General features: G+C 48.0%; 2 long non-coding RNA genes across 2 annotated transcripts; both read right to left on the reverse strand.

The window, feature by feature from the left end:
* Window positions 1–439: 439 nt before the first annotated feature.
* Window positions 440–2856, reverse strand: LOC123386826. Its single transcript, XR_006601268.1, has 2 exons — window positions 2587–2856; window positions 440–686 (listed from the first exon to the last, which is right to left on the reverse strand). It is a non-coding gene; the product is annotated as an uncharacterized LOC123386826 (long non-coding RNA).
* An 18351-nt stretch (window positions 2857–21207) lies between these two features.
* Window positions 21208–26172, reverse strand: LOC123386827. Its single transcript, XR_006601269.1, has 2 exons — window positions 26010–26172; window positions 21208–21556 (listed from the first exon to the last, which is right to left on the reverse strand). It is a non-coding gene; the product is annotated as an uncharacterized LOC123386827 (long non-coding RNA).
* Between the last annotated feature and the right edge of the window lie 688 nt (window positions 26173–26860).

Consider the following 26860-nt stretch of genomic DNA (forward strand, 5'->3'; position numbering starts at 1 on the left):
CCTAAACTGCACCCATGTGGAAACTGTCAGCCCATAATTGGGCTCATCATCCCATAATTGGGCATATCCAATGTCCCATGCTCATGGGAGTAAAATCTGAGCCCCGAGTTGCAGAACTCAGCCCACGGCAGCTCTTTTCTGGGCTTGGGATTCAAAGAATGTTAATTTAAGTGTGCGCTACCAGTTGCTTGATATAAAGGGGAAAAAAATCTCAGAACATTTTCTTTAATGATCCCTAAGGCAGCTCTGGTCTAATGACAGTGGGAGCCTCCAAAACAACAAAACAAAACAAAACAAACCACCCAAGATGATAGGGAATAAGGCCTGCCCTTCCATATCTGTGAGTGTGTGAGAAGAATGTCATTTTCATTTGCTGTTGCCCCTGTCCTTTCTCTTGTATTTGAATACCCAGTAATACGATAAGGAGCAAGGAAACAAATTTTCAAATATTAACAAAGTTATTCAAGGGAACGGCATTTTCTGTTGCAGCAGTTGGCACATCTTTTCCAGAAAGCTTGCCTGTGGCTGACAGCCTGGTTGGCACTCTCCCACTGAAGTCCTTTGGTGATGGAGAACGGACTGATAAGATTCAAATGGCTAGATTCCAGACAGTCCGGTGAGGGCAAGTTTGCAAACCAAAGGAGCCTGAGGCCTTGGAAGGGCATCAGCTGATTGCTATATCCAATCTAGGAAAAGAGAGATTTAGAAAAGGGAATTATTTAAGGGAAGTAGAATGAAAGCAGCTATGGAAAGTTCTGAACTGAGCATAAGGGATGTTGCTGCCCACCTCCACGTACCCCGCATAGAAACCCACTTCATTAGCAGAGCTGGGCCTGTGGGGAGATGCTGAGCACCAGCCTTCCAGGTATTAGGCACTCTTCTATGTATAATGTGGTGGAAACCACTGCTAATTTTCCAGCAAACTCAGGGTAAGAGAATTTTAGCTGAGAGACGACTATGCAGCCAAGAACTGATTTCTGGCTCCTTTTGGAACCACATATGCCCACACGACTAAGCTCTTACCAATAGACCGCTGGTGGAAGTGTCCCAAGCCACTACCAGATCTGACCACGAAAAGAGTTCAAGAAGTCCTACACAGACCACACACCCCTCCTCCCTGCCCCAGATGGCTAGAATGGTAATCCTGAGTAACCTTGGGAGCCACAAGTTGCAGGTAATAGAACCACCATCTGCCTGGATCCCCGGATACTGAAAGAATGCTTGGAACAGACAGTCCACCAACTGGTCTGCTCTAGATTATTAACATGAGAAAAAAAAAAAAAAAAAAAAAACCAACCTTCTATTACTCTTAAGCCTTTGCATTTTGGGGGCCTAACCATTGTAGCGATTTTGACCACAATATCTAATGCATTTGGGCTGCTGTAACAAAATATCATAGGCAGGGTGGTTTTAGAAACTTATTTCATACAGCTCTGGAGGCTGGGAAGTCCAAGGTTAAGGTGCCAGAAGACTCAGTGTCTGGTGAGAGCTTTCTTCCTGGTTCAAGGATGGCCATGTTCTTGTGTTTTCACATGGCAGAAAGGGAGCTCTGTAGGGCCTCTCTGGGAGCACTAATCCCGTTCATTAGAGTTCATTTGACCTAAGCACCATCTAAAGGCCCCGTCTCCTAATACAATCACCTTGGGGGTGAAGATTTCAACATGACTTTTGGGGGAACACAAACATTCTGTCTATAGCACTGATTAATCTGCACAACACTCAAGCAAAGCGACATCACCACATTATAGTTAAAGAATTTGCAGCTCTGAGAATTTAAGAAATGTATTTACCCAGAGTCAGGATTTGAAAGTAGAGTCAGGATTTGAGTTGGAATCTGTATGGTTTAATCTTATAGCCCCAGACATTCAGGCCTCCAGAGAAAAAGAGGTGGAAGGAGGAGGTTTTGTTGACAGAGAACGTCTGATTCAGCTAGTCTGTCTACTAACTCAAGCCCCCATTCATACCACGTTTCCACAGCTCCAGTTGTGACCCGCCTGAGCTTTATTTTCGAGACCATGAGAGCTAGAAAGGGCCCTAATAAGCAGCCAGATCAGTGGTTTTCAAATTTCATCTTGGCAACAGATACCCTTCTTCTAATGAAATCTGACTCGGAAGCCTTGTGTGTAGAATAGTTCAAAGCAGAGCTTGTCTCTTTGATGTGGGGTCTGGAGCCTGGCTGGCAGAGCCCTCAAGGGCTGTGAGCACTGATGGGGCCAGCCCTTCATTTCACAGGTAAGGAAAGAGTGGAGCACTATGTGTCTTCTTCAAGGTCACAAGGCGTTTTGTAAACAGCAGGTCAGGGATAGGAATCCAGGCTCCTGACTTTCAAATTTGGAAATCTTTCCATGGTACTACACTTCCTCTTTTGAGATACGAGCCCTCGTACCAGCTCCAGATCCAAGATACCCAGTCTCTTTATTTGGCAAGGAAGAATGACATAAGGTCAGAGCTATTTATCGAGTTTGCTTTATTTCTTGTGTAACAAATTACCACAAACTTTGTGGCTTAAACAACACCCATTTACCATTTCAGGGGTCTGTTCAGGTGGGTTCAGCTGGTCTCACAAAGCTGAAATCAAGGCATTACCTATTGTTTGGAGGCTTTGGAGAAGAATCCACTTTGAAGCTCATGAAGGTTGTTGGTGGAATTCAGTTCCTTGAAGTTGCAGGACTGAAGTGTCTGTTTTCCTGCCGGCTGTTGGCCACTCACACCTTCTGAAGACCACTCTCCTTGTTATGCCCAGAATTCACGATCCCCAAAGACCACCAGGGAGCTGAGTCCGATGCAAAAGCAAAGAGCCTTTATTCGAGCTAGCTCGAGCTCAATCCCCTACCTGCACCGACGCAGCGGTGAGATGCCGGAGAGAGCCAGTGAGTTTCAAAAGCACAAAGGTTTGATAGGGGTCTAGGGGCAGTTGGTGAGGTAACGGCTGTGGCCTTAGCCGATTGGCTGCAGAAGGGTCGTGGCCTCAGCCGATTGGCTGGGGAAGGGTCGTGGCCTCAGCCGATTGGCTGGGGAAGGGTCGTGGCCTCAGCCGATTGGCTGGGGAAGGGTCGGAGTCCCGTTTTGCAGGTTGCCGGGCGTGTTTTGATCGGGAAGTTTGAACGGGTGATCGGGAGGTTACTCAAGGGGAGGAGGTGTGGTCTGAGGTTTCTGCGATTTTCCAGAAAGGGGCCATGTCGGGGACATAGTCACTCAAGGTGGAGAACACAGAACAAGATGGAGTCCGCCAGCGTAGGTCCGCTCTTTCATCCTCAAGTCATTCTCTGTGGCCCCCTCAAGTCAAATCCTTCTCACGCTTCACATCTTTCTCACTTCCTCTTGTGCCACCAGCTAGAGGAAACTTTCTGCTTAAAAAAATTTTTTTAATGGTTTTATTTATTTTTGAGACAGAGAGAGACAGAGCATGAGCAGGGGAGGGGCAGAGAGAGGGGGAGACACAGAATCTGAAACGGGCTCCAGGCTCTGAGCTGTCAGCACAGAGCCCGACGCGGGGCTCGAACTCACGGAGTGTGAGATCATGACCGGAGTCGAAGTCGGACGCTCAACCAACTGAGCCACACAGGTGTCCCACAAAATTTCTGCTTTTAAATGGCTTATGTGACTAGGTTCTACTTGGGTAACCTCCCTATCTGGAAGTCAACCCATCAGTAACCTTGATTACATCTGCAATCCCTTTGGTCATGTCATGTAGCATAATCTGGGGGGGGGGGTGACATCTGGGGGTAAAGATCCTGGAGCCATTTTAGAACTCTGCTAACCCTGTAGATCACATCGCCCTCTCTTGGGGCCTCTGGGAACAATGGTAACATGGTTCATTTTCGGGACCTTCTGTCAGCCTTCTGCCAAATCCTCTCTGCCAACTTCCTGGGTAGATGATAATAGTCTAGTTACACTAGTTTTTCCTTCATGTGGTCTCTAGGATCGGGGTAGGCATTAAGATCTACCCAGGGTGTGTTCCCAGCACTGAGAGCTCTGACAAGGTGAGCCTGGGCCTGAGTCTTCCTTACATAGAATGTCATAGAACGATGAGTACAACAATCTCCTTCTTTTATAAATGACTCCAGAGGAGAGGGGTTAACCAAAGTTTACAAAATGAGTTAGAGCCCTTAGTTCCATGGTTTTGCTACTCTAGGTCAATACTAGGGTCAGCTCTTTTCACTGCTGGTTCTCTGCCCTGGCCTAATAGATGATCTCAGAAAAGCCTTCCATTGTGTATTCAGTGTGTCGCCAGCCCTGCAGTTCAGCAGGTAAGGTTGCATTAGTGAGGCCTACAGGGCATGGGAAGTTGCCTATTCCAAGCATCATGCTGGCTGACTCTGACAGAGCATCCCAGAGAACCTGTCTCCCACCAGCTGCAGAAGAAAACTGAGATGAGAAAGACAGGCAGGGCTAGGAAAAAAGATGCCAAGAAGAGTAGGCAGTACAGTCAAGCTCCCTGGTTTCGAGTTTTTCTGCAAAAGTAGGTTTGTGATGTGAACCCTAAGGGCCAGCCCAAGGTCTGGATGTGACGCTGGAGGGTCCAAGACTCAAGGGGAGGAAGGAGAGGCCTGGTGCAGGATTTGAAAAGGCTGGTGGGCACGACACAGGATAGTTCATGTTTTAGGGAATATCTACATACATGTATAGTATCTGAATTTTTTTTTCAGAAGTGAGCATTAAAAGGATGAAGGATAGAGGAAGTGAAAAATAGAGCAGAAAGTGAAAAATAGGTGGTGATTTTTTTTTTTAATGTTTGTTTATTTTTGAGAGAGAGAGAGAGAGACAGGGCATGAGCAGGGGCGGGGGGGGGGGGAGAGAGAGGGAGACAGGGAGACAGAGAATCCAAAGCAGGCTCCAGGCTCTGAGCTGCCAGCACAGAGCCTGATGCAGGGCTCAAATCCATGAACCATAAGATCATGACCCGACCAAAGTTGGACACTTAACCAACTGAGCCATCCAGGTGCCCCTAGGTGGTGATTTTGAAGTCTGAGGCCAAACTATTTAAGAAAATCGCATCTGCTTGCATTTCCACTAACCAACCAAAGGGCTGATTAAAAAGCTTTGTGACTACATACTTCTCTTCTAATCACCTTGGGAAATACGCAAACCGAGCCCCCTCTAGTTAGGGATGCCTTCCACCAACGATATCCACGTTTTATTGCTGAGACATTTGGCCCTAATAAGGCAGATCTTTCTAGAGCTAGTCCCATAAACCAGAGGAAGACAGTCATGCCCCAGGCTTTCCTCTGGGTCTCTCGAATTGTGTGAGGTCCCTGGGTTGACGACACCCTCACCCCCACCAAACAACTCTGCAACTTTCAAATACCAAACTGTCTCTCTTCAAAAACACGTGTCATGGAGGAAAAAGATGGCAGAGAGATGGAACTGGACCGGGACTCAAGGGCAGATGCTGGAGGGGAGGTGGCTACGATAGTAATCTTCAAGTCCTTCTCAGGTTCTGTGAATATGCCTTTGAGTTGGGGCTGCAGAGCGGGGTTGAGTAAAGACGTCATTCATAGTTATTGGCTTGGGAGAGGGCAACCCACAGCCTAAGTTTAGATCTGGATGTTTAGACTCGTAAGGACCCTCTTTTTGTGGCAGAGAAAGTCTCCAGATTCCTGGCTGGAAGCTCTGGTAGGTCCACTTTCCTCCCTCTGCAATACAATATCCTCCTAGCTGAAAGGTCTTTTGGAGAGGGCTCATCTGGACCCAGTGCGCCCCAGTCAGAGACCCACAGTGGAGAGGGCCCCGGTGCTATCAGGGACCTTTGCTGCTGGCTTCCGTCATCTCAGGGCTTCTTCTCTTCCCTTTGAAGGGATGTGGTTTACAATGGGCCTATTAGAGCCCTAATTGAATCGTTAACACACCAGCCATTAGCAGCTGCTAATGAGGGAATCCAGGGGATTACGGCATCAATTATCAAGTTTTGACTTCCGAACGTGGCTCTGCCAACATTGGGCTCTTGTGAGAGTCTTTAGAAAATGTGACAGAATGAGAGAGGAGAGCCATGTGCATGTTGTGTGGCTGTGCCCTGTCTGTACCCAAGATAAGCTCGTACGGGAGTCTGGTCTCCCGTGGCTGCACAGCACGGGTCCTGGGGCAGCCCGCGCATCTGAAGATGGAAAAGAACATTTCATGACAGCTGTTTTCTCCTCCTCCACTCCTCTGCTTGCCACAAATCTTGCCATCTTATCTGTGGTAGTCTCTAATGCCTTCAGCCAAAATTTTCCCCATGTTTCCCATTATTCACATCCTATCAGTCACCAAATCCTTGGAATTTCAGCTTTAAAGTACCTCCTGTCTCCAACCTTTCCTTTCTTCGCCTCCACTCTGGCATCAGTTCAAGCGCTTATCTTCCCGCCTGAAAATGGTCCCAGACCAGGAAGGAAATGCATCTCTCCCCCTCTAGTTCCTCTCCTTTCCTGTGTCCAAATTACTCTTGCTCTAACAGGTAAATTTGATGGGCACTCCTTAAGACCCCTTGGGGATCATTACTGCTCACAAAACAAAGCATAAGTTCCTAGCAGGGCGTAATAGGGCCTCCAAGAACTAGATCTTTCCTATGTCTCCACCTCGTATGCTGTCATTCTCTGCTTTGCAAATCTAGCTGGAGCCATAGGGAACTGCCTACCCTTCCCCTAAAGGCACCATTCCCTTTGGTGGCAACCATCCTCCCTTTGCACGTGGAGATATGTCTACCTGGAGTGTCCTCCTCTCTAGATGACCTGAGGAGTTTGTACCTATCTTTTAAGCCTCATGTATAAAGTCATCCTAACTCACCCCTTCTTATTTGTGATCCCTGTACATATTTCTTTCCTAGTATCTATTTATGCTAAAATCATAATTATTCCTTTGTCTCCCCTGATGGACTATGAGAGAATGAAGTGCGTCAGTTTCAATACTTGTTTCTGGAAGCCTAGGGTCTCGCACATCGTGTCTGGCATATCATAGACCACTGTGGAGTGTTCTTAATTAGTGGATTAAAAAATTGATAATGTGTTCCACAGTTCATTTCATGGACCTATATTGACATGCATTTTATTTATATTCTACGTAGGACTCTTAGTTGTTCACAGTTTAATGCTTTTGAGCGCCAGGAGAAATGCTTCCATCACCAGAAGTATCTACTGTCTATGACAATAGCTCCATTCACAGCCTTGGGATCCATGAATATTTATTGAATTGAATTAAAATCTGCAAGGGTTTCTTGAGTGGCTTGTTCTACTTGGGCCCTAGAAGTAGATGCTTGAGGAAAATATCGAAGACTTGAGAGTCGTGCTTGGTTTCAAGGCCTTTCCAATAACGACACTGTCCAGCTGTCTGTGCATAATCACAGGCAGATGCGCAAGGCTCTCTGCCCCAAATTGTGCCAGGATGTCATTTGTGAAAAAGGTGTTACAAAGGTAACCCTGGAAGGCTTCAGTGTATTAATAATAGCAGTTCTAGTTCATTCACTCCCTACTACATGGCTACCACTGTACTAAAAGCTTCCGTCTGTGATTTCCCCATACTCAGCTGTCACGGTCATCCCGGATGGTGTGTCGTCTTATGAATCCCATGGAAATGACTAAGAAGCAGAGCCAGAGCTTCCACCAAAGTCTGCCCGCTGCCAAGGCTCCAGGCTCCCACCCACGGTGACTACTGCCCCTATAGCCGTGTGTGGTTTAATATAAATCAATCACTCTGTCTGCGAGGGAGGCTCTTTCCGCTGCCTTCCTGCCCCTCCATCTGCTAACACTTTGCAGTCCCGTTGATAGCCAGCACATCAAAACCTGTCAAAAGGGACAAAATGAGATAACAACGCGGAGCTTAAACTATGGCGCAAAGTCGGTAGCCTTTTTTCTGCTTAGAATTCGCTTTGGTTGGGGACTTCTTAAGCTGGATCATACAGTCTCGAAATGAGGAAATGTAAGCCTCCTGAGGGAAAAGACTGTTGCTCAGGGTGGTCTTCCCTGAACCTAGAAAAATGCCTGGCACATAGTAGGCACTTATACAAATATTTACAAAAAAATACCGCAAATGGTAGGAACAGGAATATTTCAGTGGTGTTTAAAAGGCCACGGCCGCTATTCTCTTTTCGTAAACTTACACCAGGAACACCTAAGAAGCTGTGCCGCTTTGCATATACTCAGCTCCGTTTTTCCTCTCTCTCCTCCACAAGCCCGGAAACGGAATCCGTAGCAGGGTCTGCGTGGCCCGCAGGGTACGAGGCTATGGGCTGCCCACTTCCCCGAGCAGCCTCCTTGCTCCTAGTTCAGCCAAAAGTGGCATTTCAGAACAGACAGGACTGGGATGAGCCGAGAGAGGCACCGAGGTGCAAGGTTGCGTGGAGACGCTCACTCTCAGGGCCCGCAGAAGCCCCACTCACCTAACGGTGGGCCTGGCTCCAAACAAACTCCTTCTGTCAGCTGGAGACAAATGTGAGTCTAATTGCCTGGAGAAATGTAACCTTTCCCCTAAAATGCATTACGCTAAATCATTTGTGTTCACCTCACTGTGGGTGAGTTTATCCAATTCCTGCCGGACATTGAAGCAACAGTGTCCACATTTAAGTCATGCCCTGTCAGTTCAAATGTGTGTTTCAAGTGAAACTTTTCTCGAGCCAGTATGTGTTTATACACAGTGTTAGGAGGTAATGCAGAGAACTTGCTGTTCTTTGTCCAGTTTCCCCCAATGGCAACACCTTGCAAAGAAAGCTACAGCACAGTATCACAAGCGGAACATTGATGTTAATGCAATCCATGGATTTGGTTCAGATCTTCGTAGCTGCGCCCATTTGTGTGCGCCCACGTGACCAGAGCTCAACAGAGCGCTAGCGTGGGTAGGCTGTGTATCCACTTCCACAGTCAGATGGTGAGCCTTTCCGGGCCACAAGGGTCCCACGTGTTTCCTTGCATAACCCTCCATCCTCTCCACCACCCCTCCCATGACGTTTCCGTGGCCTCACGTGGTCTTGCACAATTTGAGGGCTACAACTATTCCGTTACAAGAAGTTACTATGTTTGCCGCATCCGTGCTGTTTGCACATTTTTGTTGGATGCTTCCTTTTCTTTTCTCTTTCTTTTCTTTTCTTTTCTTTTCTTTTTTTTTTTTATGTTTATTTTACTATTCTGGAAATCTACCTCACTTAGTCTTTTCACCTATCTAGAAGCATTTCCCTCGGACAAGTTCCTAGAACTCACCCTTCATGTTTTGAGTTATGTATGTATATATGTATTTATTTATTTATTTAAGTTTGTTTATTTATTTATTTTGAGAGAGAGAGAGCACAGGCAAGGGGCCGAGAGAGAGGGAGAGAGAGAGTCCCAAACAGTCTTCATGCTGCCAGCACAGAGCTGGCTTCATTTGCGGGGCTTGAACTCACAAACCGTGAGATCATGATCTGAGCCAATGTCAAGAGTCACGATGCTTTACCGACTGAGCCACCCAGATGCCCTCTTTTCTTCTTCTTCTTCTTTTGTTTTTAAAGTTTCCTTATTTATTTTGAGAGAGACACAGAGAGTGAGAGCAAGGGAGGGGCAGAGAGAGAGGGAGAAGCCCGAGCAGGCTCCATGCTGAGCTTGAAGCCTGACATGGAGCTGGATCCCATGAACTGTGGGGTCATGACCTGAGCCGAAATCAAGAGGCAGATGCTCACCCCAGGAGCCCCATGCTTTGCATGTCTTAATTTGATTACTCAGAGTTTACTTCATTTACCAGCTTTACTCCAAAGGAAATCAAGGACTTCAAAACATTAAATCCATGAACAGTGGACAAAGCCGGGCCTGGGCTAGGGTATTCAAAGTAGGTGCTGCAATTCTCAAAGGCAATTTTAAAAGGGAAGCTGCAATAACATTTGGGGGCAATGAGAATGTTACTGAAATAAGTACAGGTCACCAGTTTGAAGATCGCAACTATCTGGAAACGTAAAGTCTGGTTTTGTGTATCAGACACCCTGCCCAGCAGCCTATTCTCATATGATGGAGTAAAGGTAAGGAGAGGAGGTCAAGGGAGTGAATATGAGGCCAGGATATTAGCCAGAGATGATAGAACCTCGAGGCACATAGCTCCCTCTGAGGTATGAAGGGCACTTTCAGGCAAGAAGAGGTCCGCCCAGGGGCACAGCCCTGCTGAGGAGGGAAAAGGCGGGTGGGCAGTTTGCAGAGGAAACCAGGTGGGGTGTGGCCATAGTCTGGATCAGGGACACAGGAGGGGTATGGGAGCTTCCGGCGAATATTGTCAAAAGAAGCAGAGGAGGAAAAGCCATTTAGGATAAGAAAACTGGTGCCCCCAGAAGAAGTAGGGGAATATGAATCAGCAGGGATAGGGTGGCAAGAGGAGGTGGGTCTTGTGTGGATCTCCTTCCTGCCAGAGAATGAGGTCTACCAGAAAGAAGCTCACATATGTGCTGGGGGGCTCTACCCCCTCTGGGAGAGTGGGCTGATCCTCTGGGCACAGAGGCTTCCTTTCTGTGTATGCGTGGGCATAGCTGACCTGAGATCTGGGCAAGGGGCCCCTGTCCTGGACCCTGTGATTCTGAAGGTCCCCCTCCAGTCATCTTCTAGTTCTGTCTTCCCATGTGGGGCAAGGAGTCAGCTGGGCCACAAAATGTACCCACGCAGAGCCGGTATCCCCTGCCATGCTCTGTTATATTCTATACCTGAAACCCAGAATTCCAGCCCTAATGGTCTCAGCCCTTTGGTGAGCCTTTCTGCAGGGTCAACCATGCCTGAGGCGTGACTATTTGGAGCTATGGGTGAAATTCTACTCTGGGGGCTGGGGTGCCCACAAGCATGTGCATGTGGCCCGGAGTGGTATAGGTTGGAGCCTGTGGTAGGAAAAGAAATGGGTGAGGGCTGTGGACCTCAAGCCTTCATTTGCACTTGCCCCAGCCCTGCAATAGTTGGGGGCAACCTGTGGGTGAGTCCCTGGAGCAGCTCGAACTATGTATGCTGCATGCTGCCTGGAAATGCCTCTGATCTCATCTGGATTTTCTGTTTGAAATGGAAATTGCTTCATTTGTCAGTTTGTTGGGCTCCCAAGTAATGACCCTTCCAGAATTCCCGAGGTCTCCCCTACACCTCAGTCTTCAGTGGCCATCCTAACGTGTTGAGTGGGGCACTCCACCCTTCCCACCTCTATTTCCTGGCAGATGAAACACAGCTTACACGAAGAGTGTTAGGTACAGCCTTCAAAGGACAAAGAGGGCTCAACAGGGCAGCGTTCCCCTTATTATAACGGAGCTTATTATAACGGAGCGGCTAAAGTATAGCCAAGGTTGAGAAACACCCCTCTGGACTCTGTTTTTAACACAAGCCCCAAATGACTCCCCTGACCCGGGAAGGGTGGAAATACAGCAGGTGGTCCTATAAGGGAAGGCAGGGAGAGGAATAACAGTGACAGATTTTCCTACCTCCAGGAGGCCTCATTTTGATTTTGTTTTTCTTCTTTGTTTTTCTCAGAAGTAGCTGGCAAGCTCTTTTGTCCTCTGCCCCTTTCTCTTCAAGCTGTTTCCCAAAAGCACTAAGATAATTGTCCCATGGCTTGAAACTTCTACAAGTGACCTTCCCCACTCTCCCTCTCTCAGCCACACCCCACCCATCCAGTAATAACCCTCACCTTCTAGTGCCCGAGCATTGACTCATTTCCCAGAGAGGTAGGTGGAGCGGGTATCATAACCTGCACCCAGGTCCTAACCTGGTGAGTTTCAAATGCATTCTCTGGGGCATGTGGTTCCCTTCATCCTGTTTCCATTATTTCATGGGCTTTGCCCAATCTCAGCCCCTCTCTAGGGGCTCACATTCCCAACATGTGACCTGGAAAAGCAAGGCTATTGCTGAGGACACTGACTCAAGGCCTTGGAGGAGGGGCTGAGGTTAGCATTGGCGAGAGACACGGGAAGGGTGGCAGAGTAACTATAGGTAAAAGCAAATGCTGGACTCTAGGCTTCTTCTGGGATTTCATGTGGCCATATACTCATCCGTTGCATCAGGTAAACCAAAGTCCAGAGGTAAAACCCCAGAACTCACTAGGACAACTCATAGGCATAGCATTACAAACTTTTTCCCCTACTGTGAGCCTCCCTGTTGTTTTCTGGGGCCTCATACAAGAGGTGGGAGGCTCACATACAACTATATTGGAAAAGGCACTTGGCCTAAAAGTGTAGAGGAGAAGAGACAAATGATGGTCTGCTTGCCATATGTCAGCCACAGTGGCTAATTAACCAGAGTAGAGGCTGCAGTTTTAAGGGGTGGGGCATAAACCAGGCTTTTCAGTTATGTCCATTATTAGGACAGGACTCTGGTTTCCCAAGTGCCCAAAAGACAGATTTTATAGACAACAGACCTGTGGGTTTGATGTTAAAACACAGCCCAAATTCTACTAGGTTATTGAAGGGCTTCTTCAGAAGCACCTAGGAAAAGACTCTAGGATCTCTGGGATCCAACACGGCTCTACTGAGGGCAAACCAGAGCAGAGTCATGACATCTTTCTCTGACAAGGTCATGGTAGACTGGTCAAGGAAGACCACGTGGGCTTCGGCAGCTGAATGACAACGACGTTCACGGTCTAGTTGTAGACAAGAAAGAAACACATAATTGGATACGCAGGTATACAGGCACATTAGTAACTAGCTGAGCATCTGGGCCCCAAAAACACTGTTCAATGAATGTGCAAAAAACACATCTGTACTTGTCTGATTTAGAACCCCACCCCTTCATTCTGTTGCATTCAAGTTTATTATCTACGACTAGATGGAAATACAGATTTTCAGAAGACAGGAAACTGGGAAAATCTCCCTCTCAGCTGATAGACTTTTCAAAGGCTGGATTCAACAGTGGAATCAGGCAAGATGATATAGACTTTTCAAAGGCTGGATTCAACAGTGGAATCAGGCAAGATGATATTTAACAAACGCACCTAATAGTATGGGTACGAGAGAACATGGTTTAGCAGTGGCTCACGTGAGAAGGGTTGGCAGTTTGTGCCAACAGAATCAGCAATTTTTAAAAATTTTTTTAATGTTTTTATTCAATTTTGATAGAGAAAGTGAGTGGGGGAGGGGCGGAGAGAGAGGGAGATACAGAATCAGAAGCAAGCTCTAGGCTCTGAGCCATCAGCACAGATCCCTACGCGGGGGCTACAGATGAGCCCTACGAGCCGTGAGATCGTGACCTGGGCCGAAGTCAGAGGCTCAACTGACTGAGCCAGCCAGGCGCCCCTAACAGAATCTGAAATTGTGGTGTGAGGTCTCCTGTAATGCTGCATGAGTTTGGGGCTATAATCACAGAAGCAGAGAGTCTGCAACTGAGGACATGATGTTCCATTCTGCAATGTCCTGGTCAAATATCATTAGAATTTTGCCTTCCCTTCTGGACATCACCCTAAGAAGCCAGAATGAAGAATCTAAGTTTAACAAAATGACTTGAAATACTCTATCAATAAAGGTAGAAGAAAGACTGATGAGAAATTTTAAGAGTCACAAGAAAGAGAGAGCGCTTTAATGTATGAAGTCTGTCTAGATTTCCTATGAAGCCCTCAAAATGCGTATGTGATTTTGAAAGTTCCAGAAGACCAGCTTAGGGCTCTATGTACAGAAAGCTCTCCAGACATACAATGCTGGGGTCGGACTAATCCCAGCACACAATGGAACAGATAAGTCAAGACAATATATAATCGACGTGAATGTTGTCAGAAAGTCCCTCGTATGTAGCAGGAATAGAAAACTCTATATACTCAGTTTGGTTTAAGAAACTACCCAAAGACATCTTTGCCAAAACATCTTAATAGCCAAAACATCTTTCCTGGCCATTGCTTGAAACTTCCCCATTAACACCCTATCCCTATAGCGTGAGGCTTTGACTCCTGTTCTATGCAGACTCCCATGGATGTTCTACTGGTAAATTATATATAAACGTGAAAGAAGGAGAGAAGTGAAACATTTTAAGGTGGGGGATAGAGAGGAGGTATAAAGACAGAGGGATGGGGTAAATTGGGGGGTTTTAGTGTAGGAAACTTGTATCCATTTCTATTTGCCTGCATCAGATCCTGTGAGTGGAGGGGAGACTCCCACTGCTCGTGAACTCAGATGATCCCACATTCACTGACCTCAAGGAAGGGCCCAGGGCTCCACCTGGCTTCACTCCTAGCCTGGTTGCAGTATTTCCAGACACAGATGGGAGTTTCTGCTGCTGACTCAGAGCTGGGAGCAGACCGAGCACTGGATCTCCTGGGTCCTGCTCAAAGATCCCCCCAGTCAGCAAAGCCCGGCATGAACGCCCCACACCGGTGACAGCAGAGGGAGCAGGTGCCTGGCCCTCTGCACCACCCATCCTGGCAAGCTGGAAGTCTGGCTGGCATCACACCCAGCTCATTTCCAAGAGCTTGCTAACTAGCTATTTACTGGGAGGGAGCCCTGGTGAGAGGGGGCAGTTCGGCAGAAATGTTGCCCAGACCCAGTCACCCGCTGTGCTGTGGCAACAGAGGTTTATCGCCCTGATGGGGTTTAGTTTATGATACAATATTAGCAAACTTATTTCTCAGGCCGTTCCTAGCCCGAATGGCCAGTGGCCCAGGGAACAGGCTAGGCAAGTCTTCCATCACCAGAGGCAGGATAGAATCCTTATTGTATTTCCCTAACTCTGTAACAAGGGAAATTTGATTTATTTTAGAGTTAATCCATCACCCTCTGGCATCCTTTCAAGACAGGGCTTGAGCATAATTGCAGGATCTGGAGAAAATGGGGACGTCAAGTTCAATTTATTCTATTAACATTTAAAAAACATTTAATTACGATAAAAACTGAAAAGCATTTAATGTGAATAGGACCACGGCTTTATCTTCTCCATGCATTCATCCCACTAATCACTCTCTCTCTGCTGTTGCTGGCCTGTTATAACTTTGTTCCCTGGCTTTGAGGGTTTCCATGCGTCTTGGCCCCATAGTCACCCCGGCTGGCTACCACAGGGAGCAAGGAGGCAGGATGTCCACTCAGCACGTTTGTGGGCCTAAATCCATCCATTCCTTTCTGGATGATCCTTGCGCTATGTTTTCCTCTTGATCTCTACTGTTCATATCTTTTCCAGTCTCCTCTTCCCATCGAGGGCCAGGGGAGCAGGTGGGCAGCTGTGGGCGTGGGGAGAGATGGCGGGCAGTCATTTGGCCTCCCCTTAGCTGTTCCCTCAACAAGACCTCAGTCAATGCCGGACTGTCCAGCAGCCAGAGGAGGCACACACATAGAGCACCGTGAAACAGGGCAGCCAAGGATGTGATTTTGAAAAAAAAAATATTGTATTTCATGTCTTTAAAAGTCACCAAGGTAGTAATTATGGGGAAGACTTGCATTTTGTTAGATTCTTTTATATTTACTCTACGATTAGGAATTGCTTTTACTTTTAATTCATAAAGGGCTGTGGTAGGCAGACAAATGGCCCCCCAGAGATGTCCCTCTCCTAATCTGGAAGCTTTGACTAAGTTATGTGATATGGTAAAGCAAAATTAGGGTTGCAAATAAATTAGGGTTGTTAATCAGCTGATTTTAAAATTGGGAGATTCCCCTGGATTATCCAGGTGGGCCCCGTGCAATGATAAAGGCTGTTAAAAGCAGAATTAGGTACAGAAGACAAGGCCAGAGGGATGTGGTTTGGGAAGGGCTCCGTCAGCTGTTTTTGCCTTTAAAGATGGAGGAGGGGGCCATGAGCCAAGGAATGTGAGAAGCCTCCAGAAGCTGGAAGAGGCGAGGAAATGGATTCTCCCCCAGAGCCTCCAGAAAGGAACAGTCCTGCTGACGCTTTGATGTGAGGCAGAGAGACCTCTATTTGACTTCAAATCTACAGAACTGCATGATAACAAATCTATTATTGTTTTACATTGCTAAATTTGTGGTAATTTGTTACAGAGGGGTTGGAAGCTAGCCCTAACCCTAACCCTAACCCTGCCTAGATCAGGAGAGGGGAGAGATGCTTGCAGCCACATCATCAACACTGGCAGAAACGTTAATTCCCAAGCATCTGCCAGGTGAAAGGCGACACGTTGGGACCAGGTCCTTGCCCTACAGGAACCGGGGAGGCAATGGCATAAGCTAGGTGCTGAGCGAGGGTCTGGAGAGGAAGTTTCTGGAGTTCACTCCCTAGTTGGGTGAACTTGGAAAAAGGTATTTAATGTCTCTGAACTCCATCTCCTCTTGTTATTATGGATCTCATAGTATTATGCTAGGGTTGATGAGAAGGACGAATGTGTTAGTATTTGTAAAACACATATAATAGTGGCTGGTGTGAGAGAAAGGCCATCCATGTAAGTGTTAGCTATTAACCTCATGACTGCTATTGTCATCACTGGACTTTGGGGGAACTTAAAGGGTAGTTTTAAAAAGGGGGCTTCAAGGGGTGCCTGGGTGGCTCAGTCGGTTAAGCGTCTGACTTCGGCTCAGGTCATGATCTGCCAGTTCGTGAGTTCGAGCCCCGTATCAGTCTCTGTGCCGACAGCTCAGAGCCTGGAGCCAGCTTCGGATTCTGTGTCTCCCTCCCTCTCTGCTCCTGCCCTGCTCACACTCTGTCTCTGCCTCTCAAAAAGTGAATAAACATTAAAATAAATAAATTTATTTTTAAAAAGTGGACTTCAAGAAAGGAAAGTTAGATAATAAAAATAATGACTATTTCCCAGCCACTTCCTACGAATAAGCATTGTGCTAAGCACTTATCTTTATACACTATGAGCAAGTCCCAGTACTGATCCCTCTGTACAGGTGCAGAAACTGAGGCTTAGCAACCCAACCTACCCAACAATTAAGAGACCAAGCAGGGATGCAAAACCATACTTTTTTTTTTTTTTTTTTTTTTTTTTTTTTTTTTTTAGCCAGCACACTTACACAATTAATCACAGGCAGGCATGAGCACATGTTGGAGGAAAGTCAAGAAGGGCAGGCAGGTTAGTGGAAGCAGAAGGTTAGTATGATGGAATAACTGGGGGTCAGGCTGGGAAGTCAGCAGGTGCCAGCCTTGAACAGCAGGCTTTTATTCTTTAGAGAAGAGAAAGCCACGGCAGGTAAACAAATGGTGTTGTGGGAAAACGAGTCTGGTAAATGGGTGGTGCATGGAATCAAGACAAGGGGATCCCAGATCCCAGACAAAGCAGTTAGGACATTGTTCCACGTGCTGAAGTACCAAGGGTCTCCCTGGGGCAGTGCTGGGTGTCAGGAATAGGTGGGTGAGGGAGATCATACAAAGGAAGCATCAGCATGGCCTGGCTACGACTGGTAGGTCGTAGGGAGAAAAAGAGACGGAAGGGGAGAAAATCAAAGGTTTTAAGCCAAAGGGATGAAGTGGAAGCTGAGGCAGGTGGGGTTTGGAAGCCTGTGCTTGAATCTGATCCTGATTACTCTGATCGTTGGTGTGTGTGTGTGTGTGTGTGTGTGTGTGTGTGTGTGTGTGTGGTGTGGTCACTTCATCTCTCTGAGCTGTAAAATGGGGATCGGGGAGTCTGAGTGGCTCAGTCGGTTGAGCATCCGACTCTTGGTATCGACTCGGGTCATGGTCCCAGGGTCATGGGATTGAGCTCTCGGTTTAGCTCTGTGCTGAGCACGGAGCCTGCTTGGGATTCTTGCTCTCTCTCCCTCTGACTCTCTCCCCCACTCTCTCTCTCTCTCTCTCTCTCTCTCTCTCTCAAGTTAAAGAAAAGTGGGAATAACTATGCCTGCCCTCCCATCTTACAGGAATATCCGAGGAGGCTCACATGAGACATCGGTGTGAAGGTGCTTTGACAAATGAGAAGGTTGTACAAATACAATGCAGTGATTAATATTAGCTGCCTTGGCAAGACAACCAGACCAACGAGCCATACCAGGATAGAGCCTCAGCTCATTTATACTCATCTGCACAACAGGCTCATGTTCAAGTTTTGGAAGACCAGCGTGTCCACGTGCAATTGAGAATCTTCCTTCAGAAACCACACTGAGCACCAACCACTAGCTCCCGTCGTGGCTGGGGCCCCCTCAGGCTTGGCCACCAACCTCCTGAATGAGGCTGGCTGTGTCTTTCCTAGCAACAGAGAAGCTGCTTCTTTTCTTTGCAAGAAAACAGACCCATGAAAAAGCTCAGCGGCCCCAAAGGGAACCCTGGGCATTGCACAAAGGACGAGGCTGTATTCTCCTGCTGAAAACATAATTAAAACACCTCTGCCTCCTTTATCTGAGGCATGGAAGAAAAATGAGTCAAAAGACAACAGAAAGAAAAAACCCTTGCCTCTCATTTTGTCAATGCTTTTTTTTCTTTTTTGCTGCCTTATAGCAAAGGGTCACTGCCAAATTGTGTCCGTTGCAAGATGATGCCCGAGTGGGCTGAGAAGGACCTGGCAGGTGGCTGTGACAGTCCTCCGTGCCCGGAACGGTGCGGGAGAGCCAGGCACGGACGTCAGAGGAGGCAGCAACAGGCATATTGCCGCTGACACGCCATGGTGCAGGCTGAAGCCCACCTTCTAGGTGGCTCCCAGCCCACCTTCTAGGACAGGTTTCCCACCCTGGCACTAACAACTGGCTACCCGGCCCAAGTATGCCATCAGGGGATGGAGAGAATGGCTTCTCTACCTCTCCTTTCTCTGCCCCGCCTTCCTGCAGAATGTCCCTGTCCCCTGCCGCCCTGCCTTGTTCTTTTCAGAGCACGTTGTCTGAACACTGGCATATTCCCCCAATCCATTCTCCACAGAGCTGTTCAGGTCAGGATTAAGCAGAAAGGAAGAACAATAGCAAAACCAGGAAAAGCAAGTAACAGGGAAGAGGCAGTGGAGAGGAGTCTCCCACCCTCCCTCCACGTCCCACCTCTGTGATGGGAGAAGGAAAGTCACCCTGGAGTTTCCATCTCCCCACAGGGCAGACGCAGGGCACTAGCCCCAGATCGCCCCGCCGGGCATGATCTCCACAGAGCAAACCAACAGGACGCCCAGGTTCCCCCCCGTCAGACCACTGTTGGCAGCAGATGGAATGCTGTGAGGGTTAATAACACAGATGGTGGCCAGTGAGTGTGGGATTTAAGGAAAACAACCCCACAAAGGGTTTTATGGTGATTTAATTAAAACATTCAGTCACAGAGTCAATACCAGAAGCAACCAGAAAGGAGGAGGCGTGGGCATAGGACAGAAGAAATGCTTGGGAGGAGATTGGACGGTGCGGGAGTTGATGAGGCAGAGAGCCCAGGGGAGAGGCTGTCCCCGGGACAGGAGGCACGTGTCCTGAAGGACAGCACTTGTACCCCTTCCATGAAGCTCCGGGCACCAGGGGAGCTCTGAGGGACTGCACGACCTCTTGGTCACGGTCCATCGGGACCTGCCTGACCTTGCAGACCAGGGATGGCCCGTGGGCAGAGCAGGAACAGTGGTGTGCAAGGCGGAGTCAGAGGGCTCGTGCCACAATCAGTCAGGGAGTTTAGAAACTTGCGGGGGTTGTTACATGGTGGGAAACCCATTCTGATCGGCTAACAGGAAATGGGTCAGAAAGTTAAAGAATATGTTTCAGCACATTTTGACTTTCAGCAGAGTACCGTGAAGCCTCTCGCTTCCTACAGGTTCTTGTTTTAATGAACCCAGTAGATCAAGACGTTTCCTTGAGGGGCTCTCAGCATGAGCTGGTGGACCTCTGAGAACTGCCTGCTCATTTACTAAGACCTGTCGATTCTAATGCCTTTATGCTCCCCCATCGCCCACTGTTTTCCTTTCCGTGGTTCAGACTCTCATCTTTTCTTCTCCTGCATTATTGAAACAGCCCCCTTAAATGGTGCCCACCTGTGGTCTCATTGCCTTTGCCTCCCAACGCCCCCTCCTCCCACCTTCCAGACCAATGCCAAGAAATCATGTAGCTGATCGGCTCACAAAGCTGCTTCGCGTCCTCCTGTTGCCCACTGTCGCCTTGATCGTTAAGACCCACCTGAGATGGTTGCTAGACTACAAACTCCCAGGTCCCTCCCTTTGAGACTCTAATGTACAGCTCGACGGTGGAGCTCCAGAACTCTATTATAAATAAACATCTTAGCTGATCTTGTGATCAGGACCATGGGGGAAACACCGTGATGGCGTATCTCTGAGCTCTCACTTGGGAGAGAGGTCTGTGTTGGGCTGCTGTGCGAACCTCCATTCTTGTCTCTGCGCCCTGACAGCTGAGCTGTATCTCTGGGCATCGGTTGCTGGAGCCCAGCCAGTCCAGGCTCTGGAACTGGGATCCAAAACAGGAGGCCTGTTCAGAATACCAACCACCAGGCAGTTCAAGTTATCTACAGACGGATCACCCAACTCTGGGCCGGTAGAAGGCCGCACCAGGGGTACACCAGCTGTGGAGAGAGAGAGGGTTTTTTTTTTTTCCCTTCTCCTTTCTTTCTTACAAAAATGAAAGAATAACAGACTGCAGGTAGAAGAGGAAAAGCAATTTAAAAAATACCTATTATACAAATAACTTGTGTTCACTGCCTCCTGTTGTTCTGAGACCAATAGCTTAGTAAGTAAACCAAGGCAGGGCCGACACGGTAACAGCACTAAAACTAGCTTTGCCGTGATTCTCTGAATTGCATGCACCTGAACTTTCAGAGCTCCAGATGGCAGAATCGTGAGGTTGGCAAAATTTGCTCTGACATCCTCAAACCTCTCCCTCTGGCTTCTTCTCCTCTTGTCCCGCGTTGCCTCCCTCAGATGCTTGGTGCCTTCATTTGGGATCTAGATACTTGGAGCCCTCCACCACAGATCCCTTCTCGGTAGGGAACTGCCCGCCCAACTCACTCTTGTGTCCACCCCTATTCCCATCCTACCCCCTCCCCTCATTTCATGCTTTGATCACTCGCTCTCAAGATGGGAACCGAGCTGATGAGCCAATCCTTACTCAGGTTTCAATGTCTGATAGTAACTCCCTTTTGGAAGTATGTTTTCCTGGGGGTGTGTCTGGGAGACAAAATCTTACTCGAGGTTTAATTTATGGGTAAACTTTTAGGGGAGTATTAGAATTAAGATCGCACCAATGGCTTTAACCATCGTGCTCTAGTCCCTGTCAGTGGGCTTGCGCAGAATAGGTACTTGATAGGCTGGCACGATGCCTTGGGCCACCGAGAGTTGGGTCTCTGACATCTAGATCCCACTGGATTTTCTTGGCCAACTAAGTGTTAATGAAAAAGTTCATATGGCCATGTGTATGTTAGTGGCAGAGGCATCAGCTTCAAAGACCCAGTTCTTCCCACCCTCATTCCGGTATTCTTGTCACTTAACTGCCACACGTCGGTATGCCACACACCGTATTTATGTATTTCTTTACTTCTTTGTGACAGATTTTAAGATCGCTTGTTTCTTGGCCTGAGTCTGTGCATTGAAACGTAGATGTGTAAGGTCATGAGAATCAGCATGGACATCGACATGTCTGTTTCTTCTGAACACCACTGGATGCCTCATCCATGGTGACTTTTACTCTGGGTCTTAGTCTGTTTTGGTTGCTCTAACAGAATATCACAGTCTAAGTGGCCTAAACACAACAGAAGATAATTTCTCACAGTTCTGGAGGCTGGTGCTGACAGAGTCTGTGTTTGAAGACCCATTTCCTGGTTCACAGAGAGTTGTCTTCTTACTGTAACCGTACCTGGTGGAAGAGATAAAAGAACTCTCTGGGGTCTCTTACGAAGGTGCTGATCCCATTCATGAGGGCTAGACCCTTAGGACCTAATCCCCTCCCCCAAAGCCCCACCTACCTCTTAATACCCTCACATTGGGTATTAGGTTTCAACATAATGAATTTGGAAGCGACGTGAATATTCAATCTATATTATTCTATATTCGTTTTTATGATTTTGTCCAACTGTTACCGCTGAATTTCATTTAAAGCTTGTGCTTTCCTCCCCATGCCAGTGTGCCCTTCAGTTTTCTCTGAGAAAGAGTGTTTTACTTCAGGATGAAACTTCCTTCAACCAGGAAGTGCCCGTCTAGCTCTGTTTCCTCTCCAGGTCTGAGACATTTGGCTCCATCCAGAGTGTCCTCCTTGACCACCAACCAGGGCTTGACCTTCCAATTCCTGACGTTTCCTCCAAGGACCCTTCTCTTAGCTTATAAGTGTCAGGAACCCATACGCCAGCTACAGAGCCATGTCACATTGAGCTATATCAACAGCCACCCAGATTCTCTTTCCCAAGGGGATGTTCAGGACTCCCACGGAGAGCAGAGAGCATGTGGGACTGCTAGGGCCAGGGTTGGTGTTACGTGGAGTGCTCTTGGCTTTGATCTATTCCCCCCCCCCCCCCCCCCCCGCTTTGTGGGTTCTCAGAATAACTTTGACCTCTGGCTGTCTGACACTTCAAAGAGCTGTGTATTTCCTATTCTATCTGAGTATTTCTAGGTTTGTTATATCCATTAAGTATTTTCTGTTCAATCCCCTCGCTTCCCTTTATCCCCTGATTAAAAAAAAAAATCTTAAAGCTTATTTTTCTAAGCTGAATGTCATGGGGCTATTTTCCACTTTGTTTAGTCTATTTGTATCATTATTCTACTGTTCTCTTGCTTGTACAAGCTCCCAATTGAGCATGAACATAGCATTTCCAACCACTTCCAGATCATTAATAAAGCCGTGAAGGAAGACACGTGAAGGAAGCCCAAACCCTGTGGCACCAATTAGACCCTTACCCCAAATGGGCTCCTTGGCAATTTATCATTGCCCTATCGCCTTTCAGCCAGTGCTTAATCGATGAGACTGGGTTCTTCTCCAAGCCAATTTTAAACGAAGTTTCTGAGGAAACTTTCTTGAGACCAGTTGCCTTTCTGAATCTGTCTACTGTCTTCCAGCTGCTCCGTTTGGAACACAAAAACCTGCCAGACCACTGATTTGGCCCTAAGAATTGTTCAGGGTGGTAGCATTCATGTCTTTCTGCTTCCAACAACCCAGTCTGCCTTGAGGAAAGGAGGCTGAAAGAGAACCAAATCACTGGGGACTATTCCCTTCTGTATTACCAGAGACTGAATTGTTGCTGAGATGGGATTGGCGGGGGGGGGGGGGGGGGGACGTGTTTTCCATTCTGGTGAGACCTTGATCATCCAGACCTGCTCCCCGGACCTACCCAGGTGCAGAATCTAGATAAGGATCTAGCAAAGAAAGCAAATGACAAGGGTGGGTGCTCGCCCACCCATGCTTCATGGATCTGAGGATCGAATCCCAGTTATTGAGCACGGCTTATGTTCTGAGAATTGTGCCAGAGATACCCGTACAAAGCTAAGGAAGCTATAGCCTACGTCCTCAGACGGCTCCAAGTCTGGAGGTGGTAGAGTTGCAGAATTCAACAACCAGATTATCTGTCTCTCACCTCTTGCCTGAAAACCGTCGGTCCCTACTAGGGCTGGAGGTATCAGAGGCCCCTGACAAATAGAAGTATATCTGAAATTGTATTACCTGACACAGCAAAGCTTTAACATTTAGCAATCATGACTCTTCTCAGGTGGGGTAGGCTACCAGAGAATGAGAAGTGAATGGGTACTGTTCTTGGGTGATTTATTTATTTATTTATTTATTTGGGAGAGAGCATGAGGGAGCAGGAGAGGTGGGTGGAGGGGGAAAGAGAGAGAGAGAGAGAGAGAGAGAGAGAGAGAATCTTAAGCAGGCTCCATGCTCAGCATACAGCCTGACGTGGGGCTCGATCCCACAACCCTGGGATCATGACCTGAGCTGAAATCAAGAGTCAGAAGCACAACCGACTGAGCCACCCAGGCGCCCCTTGGGTGATTTATTTAAATGAGAAACTATAATGGAGGAAAGCCTGGGGATCTGGGTCAGCTCCAGCACTAGGCATATGTGAAGGACACCAAAACTAGGTGGAAAGTTCTCTGGTGGTGGTGGTGGGGGGGGTTCTTCCAGGCCACTGCCTCAAAAGATGGGGCTGGAGTCCTGCACCAGAATCACGCAAGTGATTAGGCTGCAGATCCCTGCATCCCGTCTTAGACACCAACGTTTCTGAGCGTGAATCTGCATTTTGAACCCGCACACCAGGGTGGTTCTAAATCAGGAATTTTAAACCTGGGGTTCACAGACACGCGGGCAAGGTTCTCAACCTTTAGCACACAAAAAAATCAGCTGGAGAATGGGATCAAAGGCAGACACTGGAATCGAAGCCTTACAGATTCTTCCTCAGCAGGTCTGTGATGGGGCAGGGAGACGGCCTGCAGTTTTCATCAGCAACCCAGGTCTCTAATGCAGGTGGCTCGGGGACCTCACAATGAGAAACCCTGCCTACCCGTCTCAGGGGTCCTATGCTCTGGGGTCCCTGTCCCTCCGCCGCATTCCCTGATAATTTATATGCGACCTCCCGCATATGGGCCTCTGTGCCACTGTGTCAGGAACGTCTTCTGCTTTGTCCAATCCCCAGAAGGGTTTAAGTCCAGAAAAAAAAAGTAAAGACACCCTGAGGTAGATGCAGGCCCCTCTTACCAGTTCCAACACTTCCTTCACCTCTGTGGAAGCAACGCGGAGGAAAAACAATGTATCAGCCAGCATCAGCCAGCGGCTGCAGAAACTTCTCCCTCAGGTAGGCTGTTTGCTACTCAAATGTTGCAGAAGCCCTGTCCCAGCAGAAGCTGGAGGGCCGGAGCTCACTGAAAAGCATTGAAACCGTAGGCTCTGACCGCTTTCTCTCACTGCCCAGGCTTCAGGCATTATTTTAGAGAAGCTAATTTTAAAATTAAATCATTATGATATAATATAATATAATATAATATAATATAATATAATATGTTTGTTTTTATCACCCTCCTATGACTTATAGTGAAACCAAGCATCCTGTCTTTTCGTTCATCGTGTGTCTGCCCTAGCTCCAATTCAATCCTCAACCCTAAGCTTTGTTGTATTAGTTTATTTTATTTCCTCTTCTGTCTTCAACTTACGTGTTCCAACAGAAAAGGAAAAAAGGATGTGCAGATGTTGCTTTTATCTAGCAGTCAGGTTGGTGGAAAAAAACACAAAACATCTCAAGGCCAGAATTTTTGGACCAAGTGCCAAGTTACCAACCTACACGGTCCAAGGACACTGCACAATGTAGTGGAAACACTTGGGCTTTGGAGGCTGCAAGACCTCAGCAGCTGGCTCCCGTGTGACTCTGGGAAGGACGCGCACCCTCTCCGAGCCCCAGTTTCCCTGTCTGCATGGAGGCATGCGTTCTGGATCCACTTGTGGCCCCGGGCAGGGTGCCGGGTGTGTGTGTGGGGGGGTGCTGACGTTTTCTCCTGCAAGCCAGTAGGATGCAGTGTGTCTTTCTCCCTCTCGGTGAATGTCCCCCCACCTCTTCCACCCACCCCCTCCCCTGTTATGGAGCCATGTGGAGGTAACTGACGATTTTGTACAGAAATGGAGGAGGGATTTACACCGTGCACCTCCACCATGAGCCCTGTAAGCCTCCATGCAGGTCTTCTCTCCCAAATCTTTCCACTTCCCTGCTAATCAACAGCCCCTCTTCCTCTCTGCTTCACCCAGTGCCCAGACTCACTGGCTGGGCCTTCTCAGTCTCCCTACTTCCCACATGCCGGCGTGCACCCCCCATCCTCCCTCCGGAGGCCTCTGAAACCGCTTTCTGTTCGCTGTTCACTTTCTCGTTGCTCAGCCCCTGTGCCTCCAGACTTGTAAACCTACAGCCATCGGATGCTCAGAACACAAGGACCTGCAGAGAGAGGTCCCCCCCATTAGCCCCTCACCTTCGCAAACCAAGCAGTTCAGCAGTTAGACGCTCTTTCACATTAAGTGCACCTTTCCTCCCCCTTTGCAGAGTTTTTGAATGCATTCAGGCTTTTTCATGTCATACGTGAATAGTGACAGACTGAAGAGGTCCCCGTGGAGAGGGCTACTGCCACGGGCTCCAGCCACCCCAGCAGCTGAGGGAGCAGGAGGGTCACCAAATGCCTCACTCAGCCAAGGCACACTCCCTGCACCCGGGCCAGGGAGCTCAGCCTCTGAAGACAGAGTGTAAGAAGAGCCTGAACATTTCTCACCTGTCCAAGGGGGAAATAAGGCCCACTGCTAGGGCGGTCCTAATGACTAAATGAAATGCCATCTGTAAACCACGTACCTGAGCATCTGGCATCGGGAGCTGTTGAAGGAAGGAGGCTCGATTCGACCAAAACTTAGTTTTCGCATTGATTCACTTTCCTGGCAAGAACCCTTTCTTTTCGCTGGGGATTCTTTTGCTTCCTTTCATTTCTGTTTCATTTTTTTGAATACTCATGAAGTCCCTAATTTTTTTTAATGTTTACCTATTTTTGAGAGAGACAGAGAGAGAGAGAGGGAGAGAGAGAGAGAGAGCAGGGGAGGGGCAGAGAGAGAGGGAGACACAGAATCCGAATTGGGCTCTGGGCTCTGCACGGAGCCCAAGGCAAGGCATGAACTCACAGACCTCGAGGTCATGACCTGAGCCAAAGTCAGATGTAACCGACTGACCCACCCACGCCTCCCACTCGTGAAGTCTCAAAACTTACTCTTTTGAAGCCACACTGGCTGAAGTTAATTATCTTTACCGTTTGCAAAGAGTTGCAGTTCTCTGGGCCTTGATTGTGGTCGACCCAGCCCTATGATTTGTATATTTTAACGCCCCTCCACCCCCCACCTCCACACCCCCTCCCTCCCTGTCCTGGCCCCTCGCCCTCACTGTCAGCATCCCACCTTCTCCCTTAGAGCCTCACATTCTATTTGTTGCCACGCACTCCTGGGTTATACCAGTGGTTCCCTCGAATCCAGGGAGCCTATAACTCCTGGCATATCACAGTATGTCCATTTCAATCACTTATCTATGGATAATCTACTTCGAAGATTAGCAAGGAGCCACTACATTTCCTAGGGGAAGATAATTTTGACATCAGGTATGATTGGTCTTATTATTTTCTTCCTCACTCTGCTTCAGCCACACCAGCCTCCTTGTTGGAA

This window comes from Felis catus, chromosome B4 (assembly GCF_018350175.1).
Source record: "Felis catus isolate Fca126 chromosome B4, F.catus_Fca126_mat1.0, whole genome shotgun sequence".
Lineage (NCBI taxonomy): Eukaryota > Metazoa > Chordata > Mammalia > Carnivora > Felidae > Felis > Felis catus.